This window comes from Aythya fuligula, chromosome 1 (assembly GCF_009819795.1).
Source record: "Aythya fuligula isolate bAytFul2 chromosome 1, bAytFul2.pri, whole genome shotgun sequence".
Taxonomy (NCBI): Eukaryota; Metazoa; Chordata; class Aves; order Anseriformes; family Anatidae; genus Aythya; species Aythya fuligula.
In genome coordinates, this window is record NC_045559.1 from 187,224,813 (window position 1) to 187,230,812 (window position 6,000).

At 40.8% G+C, this 6,000-nt stretch overlaps 1 protein-coding gene across 4 annotated transcripts in view; it reads right to left on the reverse strand.

Annotated features, from left to right (window-relative positions):
• The window catches only part of SGCG (sarcoglycan gamma), a 132,892-nt gene extending 129,398 nt beyond the window's left edge, over positions 1-3,494 (reverse strand). For all 4 annotated transcript variants that reach the window (XM_032197774.1, XM_032197766.1, XM_032197789.1 and 1 more), the window contains exon 1: positions 3,359-3,494. The gene's annotated coding sequence lies outside the window, so the exon portion shown is untranslated. The remainder of the gene's footprint in view (positions 1-3,358) is intronic.
• Between the last annotated feature and the right edge of the window lie 2,506 nt (positions 3,495-6,000).

Consider the following 6,000-nt stretch of genomic DNA (forward strand, 5'->3'; position numbering starts at 1 on the left):
AGGTGTTGACAACAGACAATAACACCCATATTTATGCACTCATATGGTATCTCCAGAATGAAACCCACTGCGCTTTTAGAAAAATATGTTACAACATCATATTCAGAGAATCTTCACCATCAATTCATTGACAAATAGAAAGATTTAATGATCTCCTCCGGTCCATCCTGCTAGATACTTATTGTTTTATTAATAGCTTAGTTGACAGAGCATACTTGTAAATCTGAATGTGACACTAGCTTAGGACAGCTACCAGTCTGATAGTAAATAGGATTAGAATTCATAATAGCCATAGGAAATTGAAGACACAATCTAGTAGAAAATAAAGATGCAATTAAAGAAGGTAAATACATAGTTTGCATAAGAATAATCAACTGTGAAAATACAGGATGAGGACAAATAGTATGCAGCTATTCTTCAGAAAGACTTTTTGGTAGCTATTGTTGAAGAGTTAAAAGTGATCAGCAATAGCATACTCTTGCATAAAAGACAACACACTGGCTTTATAAGTACTGCCTTGAGTATAAACTAATCTTTCCACTTTACTTGTTGGTAAGTCTACAGCTTCATTCTTTATAGATGATACTCTACCTGAATAACATGAACTGAAAGGAGTTCAGCAGAAAATATTAACTACCAAAGGTCTAGAAAAGATCTAAAAAGAAAACTGAACAAAATTAGGAGTTTTTCAGTTGAGTGGAGACCTAGTGGATATGCAAGTGAAGGCAGGTTAAAACACACAGAATGGGCATGCAAAGTGAGAGCTAAATCTGCTATCTGCAAGAATACTACTTGGTCATGGCCACCAGAAGGAATAGGAATAGAAAAGCTAGCCCTCGTGCTGATTTGCAGTATGCACTACTCAAAGCTTGTGTTCTTCCTGAACTTGTAAATAAAATGGATTTTTTTCCAGATGGTATTTCATTTCTTGACACTCTCTTTCTCCTAAAGAGGTAGTACACTCAGTTAACTAGTTTCACCATGATTTACCTAATCCAACAACACCAAATAGTTTTTTTTCTATCATGGTTTAACAGAAGCATTCAAGAGAAGACTTTAGATTACAGCAGTACAAGGCTTGGAAACAGAACCAAGGAAAATGCTATAAATGCAACATAGTCTTCAAGTAAAAGCAAACGTCTCAATGCCTAGGTATATTTTTACCTGAAATCCTCAAGGTACATATTATTTTAGAATGCTGGTAACTTAGTTTTTAAGGAAAAAGTTTGTGGTCAAGAAAAACCCTGAATTCCTAACTTAGTTCTCTTTTTTCCCTCCTTCACAGACTTCCCATATTCCCATACCTTAACAGCACTGTATATACCTCCTTGCTTCACCTGGCGATTTTAACGGCTTAAGATTTCACATGCTGCAAAAGAACACTTGCTTGACACATAGTAATGTTTAAGCGTATGACTTCTAGCATGATCTGGTTTGGATAGCAATGACTGTATACAATTTGAACATGTTAAAAGAACGGGAAACTTATAAGCACATGAAGCATTTTCTTCATTACATTATAACAAGGTAAAATTCTACACTCCACCTCTGGGTAGCTTAAGCAGTGCTGCATCAACAATACTTTTTAGAGTTTAACTGAGATACCACTATGAAGAAAATGAATCAAATACCTGTTTACAGAATTGAACACTGAATCCTTAGGCATCCAATATTCAAACTCTAGTCAAAATCCAAAGTTAGACCCTAGTTCACTACAGTAATTCCTTATTTTACCACTTAGTTACCCCATAGCTGTCACTTTACAAGCAATATATTCAGTTTCACAAAAATACATTGAAAAGTTAGTCAATGACAGTTCAGAGTGACATCTTTTAATGCACTACACATGCTTGCTGCTATGCAAACCAAGTTTTAACTGTCATGTTGTCAAGAAAAACGATAATTCCCTAGTCATATCTATCTTTCTAAGCAAGTATGAACTACAGAACATTTGACAATAGAAAATTGTTTCATATATTTAAGAAATTCTGTCACTTGCATGAAAACTTAGGGAGAAGTTACATTTGAAGCTGACAAGGAGAGAAAAAAAACACAGAACACATAGAGGTGGAAAGCATTTCAAGTTTTATATATAATTTGTACTTCTCTTTTTTCAGCCCTTAGTTGAACGCAACTTAAAATCCATTAATAAAAAAATTGAGCATACATAAAAATGCAGTCTCAAAGCTGCACTTGGTCAGTAACTTTGATGGACCTTCATAGAGAATGTAACTGCGTTTATTAAAAAAAAAAAACACCAACACAAACTCAATCTAAAATTCAGATTAATTGATGTCCAATGAATAATCATTGGGATTACCTGCAGTAACAGATGAATGTTGCTCAGTCTATTCTCCTTTTGAATGCTCCCCTAAATTTGTTGTATTGTAAAGTAAGTAAATAAAAACTATACATGCTTTTCTAATCAAGAGAAATTAAGATCTTTACATTTGATTTATTTCTTCGGATTTTGCAAGGAATATAGTGAGATTACATTGGCACTATGAAAATATGAAAAAGTGGACGTAGAACATTCATAATTGCAGATAATACAATTCTTAAAGTAGCTTCTCTCGTGGAGTAATGGAATAAGCACAGCACATCCTTTATGAGGAGGGACCTTGCCTTTGGCAAATCTTGCTTAGTTGAAGTGACTTAAATCTTTTCACTCTCAGGGCAGTTTGCAATGCACTTCTCACTTCTTTGGGCTGGTAATGAAGCAGGCTTTTGAAGATATTGGTTTTTTTTTTTTTTTTTTTTTCTTCTTTAAGCTGGTTCAATGTTGCTTTGTAGCAAAGGTGCCCAGAACCTCTGTGGGGCACCCTGCTCGCTTTTCACTCCTTAAATGATTTTAGAAGAAATAAACAAAAAGATGTGAAACTGACTTAGTGTCTTTGATACCAACTCTGAGCAAAGGAAAGCAAAACACCACCGTGGCACACTTAAAGCGGGATTTAGCCTCCCATCGCGTTAATTAAAACCCACACCCTGTACTAAAAGTTGACAGCGAGCCCACAGATGCCCAGCAAATAACGACCCAAGACGAGCCGCGGCTTGTGGACAGCCGGGCACAACAAACACACCCAAGTCCCCGATGTAGCGCTGCGCGTTACTACTTTCTGCTAACATTTTGTTTGCTGCTTTCTTCTTCCTAAACACACCCGGGGCTGTCAGGGAGGGCACGAAGCCCCGGGGAAGGCTGCCCCCTCCATCCCCCGCGGACACACACCCGGTCTTAGCTCTGTAAGGAGCCGGGCATAGAGCCCCCCGGGGCTCGGGTCCCGCCGGGAGAAGGGTCCTGCAGCCCCCGGGAAGGAACTTTTCTCCGGGCCGGGGGCGAGGCGAGGGCTGTCGTTACCTGATGCCGCCGCTGGGCTCCTGGGCAGGGTCCCCGCGGCTCGCTGCATGCCCGAGGGGCTTCATCCGGCTTCCTCCCCGCAGGCAGCGCCGCCTTCCCCGCCGGCCCCGCAACCTCGCCGGTGCGGCGGGGAGGGAAGGAGGAGCGGCGGCAGGGAGGAGAAGGGGCCGAGCAGGGGGCGGGCAGCGAGCTGTGCCCGCCCTCAGCCCCACGGCGGCTTTAGGGGGGAAAGCGCCCTTCCCTGCTCGGTGTCTGACATGGTTCGGGCTCCCTGAGGGCGACACGTCCCGGCCATGGCAGAACGGGGGTGCCCGGGGCTCGGCGGCGCCGCCAGGCAGCGGTCGGTGCCCATGGAGGGCGCTGCTGCCCCGCTGGGCGCCCGCGTGAGGCGGTGCTGGTACCACATCCCTCAGGAGCCTGTCCCAGTGCCCGAGCACCCTCTGGGTGCAGACCCTTTCCCTAACCCCCAGCCTGACCCTCCCCTGTCCCAGCTCCATGCTGTTCCCTCGGGTCCTGTCGCTGTCCCCAGAGAGCAGAGCTCAGCGCCTGCCCCTCCGCTCCCCTCGTGAGGGAGCTGCAGGCCGCCATGAGGCCTCCCCTCAGCCTGCTCTGCTCGGGGCTGAGCAAACCCAGGGACCTCAGCTGCTCCTCATACATCTTTGCTGGGCAGGACAGCTTGCAAGGGGTACATAAGTAGCATAAGGTAGACCCTTAGAGGGGTTGAGGAAGTATGGGGCTGGGAAGTTTGGGAGAAGAAAATGGGATCTAAGACGTAAGGAAGGAAATTGCCAATGACAAATGACTATGTCTGGTAGATTAGGAAGATAAATGACAAGTGTATTTTTTTTTTTTTTTTCTGGCAAATCTTACTATCCAGAAAGACAGACTACTGAATGCGATCAGGATAACTGTAAAGGAGAAAAAAAGTAGGAATTCCTAGTTTTACACTAAAGTGCATCATTGAAGTATTCACTGCAGAAATGAGAGGAGGAAATGATGAACACCAAATTCATATCTTCATCCAGGTTATTAATTGTGGGGAATAACTCTTCCCCCACTGACATCCCACAACTTCCTGGCATGACCTAGAACACTTCAAAGTATTTCTCGTTTTCAGTCTCATTCTGGTCTCTTAGAACTCTCTTCTTGTAGCTCAGTTGTTTTGGGACAGCTGTAGTGACCTACATAGTGTCTGGCACAATACTTGTGTTGTAACTCGTAGTAATAGGGATATGGTAGACACTTCTGCACAAGCTAGCCAGGGAATAGATTGGACAGGAAAAAATGGAGAAGCTAGTCTGCTTTAATGTAGGACTATGTAATCCATCTCTCCATTTGTTTTTCTCTCTTCATTCTTTCTGCCATCTATTTTTCAGAATCTTCCTTTTTCTTGTGGCTCATCCATCTTACCACTGTATCAATGTCTAAAAGTAATTTTAAATATTTTGTATTTATAGATATTTTTAAACAATGTTGTTGCCAAAGATCTCAAGGATGATACTTTAGTAGCTGTCTTTTAGATAAAAATAGTGTGCCAGTCTGGACTGCCAGGTGCTATTGGAGTATTGGTGAAAACAATAGTGGTTAATAATAAATGCCTAGCAGGTTGTTTATAGGATTTGGGCACATTGGTCCCCGTGGAGCTGTTGTCAAGCTGGTTCTAACTGCTGAAAATTCTGTACATCTGAAAGATGGAGAGGTCAGCATTTTCAACTTATTTCTGAGCTTAGTGGTCCTTATGTTTTGGTGGGAATTATGAACCAAGCAAAATCAGTAGCTAACTGTTTTTTTTGTTTTGTATGTGTGTGAAAGATGTGCAGTCTGCTACCAGTTGGTATTATGTTAAGTATTTTTTTTTCCCTTGGACCCCAGTTTATCAGAATCAGAAGTAATATACTGGAAAATATGTTTTATTGGGTACATTAGAGAGTTAAATCAAAATTAGTGCAAAAATCAGTCATTTCTTAAAATAAAAAATCCTTGCTTTATGTGATAAAAAAGTTGCTAGTGATCAACTTAAATCTTTCTTGCAGAAAAGATTATACAGAACAAGAATGACATGCTGATGAGTGAAACTAGTTTAGGAACATTTGACTTGCTAGAACATATATTTATGTTCTAAACAAATATTTAGTTATAAGTATTTACAGGCAAATATACCTTTACAAACTAGTTTCTCATAGTTATATACAAGCACATTTTTCTGTGAGAAGCAAGTAATAGTTTTTGAAACAAGCTAGAGCAAACGAAGCATGTACCTGCTAACATACCATAACAGTTGGGCTTGATGTGCTTGGAGGTCTTTTCCAGTCTAAAAGATTCTATGATTCTGTAACATACATGTATTTGTACATTCAAAATAAAATTCTAAAAGTTATTGGTGCAAGCAAAATGTTCACAATATGTTTTAATCACTGGAGAGAAATAGAATTTGATGCGTTGATCACCTAGACTAAAAGGTAGCAATAACTTGTGTGTAGGAATTGTTTCTACAGAAAATGAAATCTCGTATTATTTATAGAAACTATTAAATTTCTGAAGAAAAGTCATCTATTTTTGCATGAGTGACGATGCATTCACTTGTTTTTGGAGACAGACTGCTTGTGCCATGGAATAAGCAATCAGTGAGATGTAAATTTAAT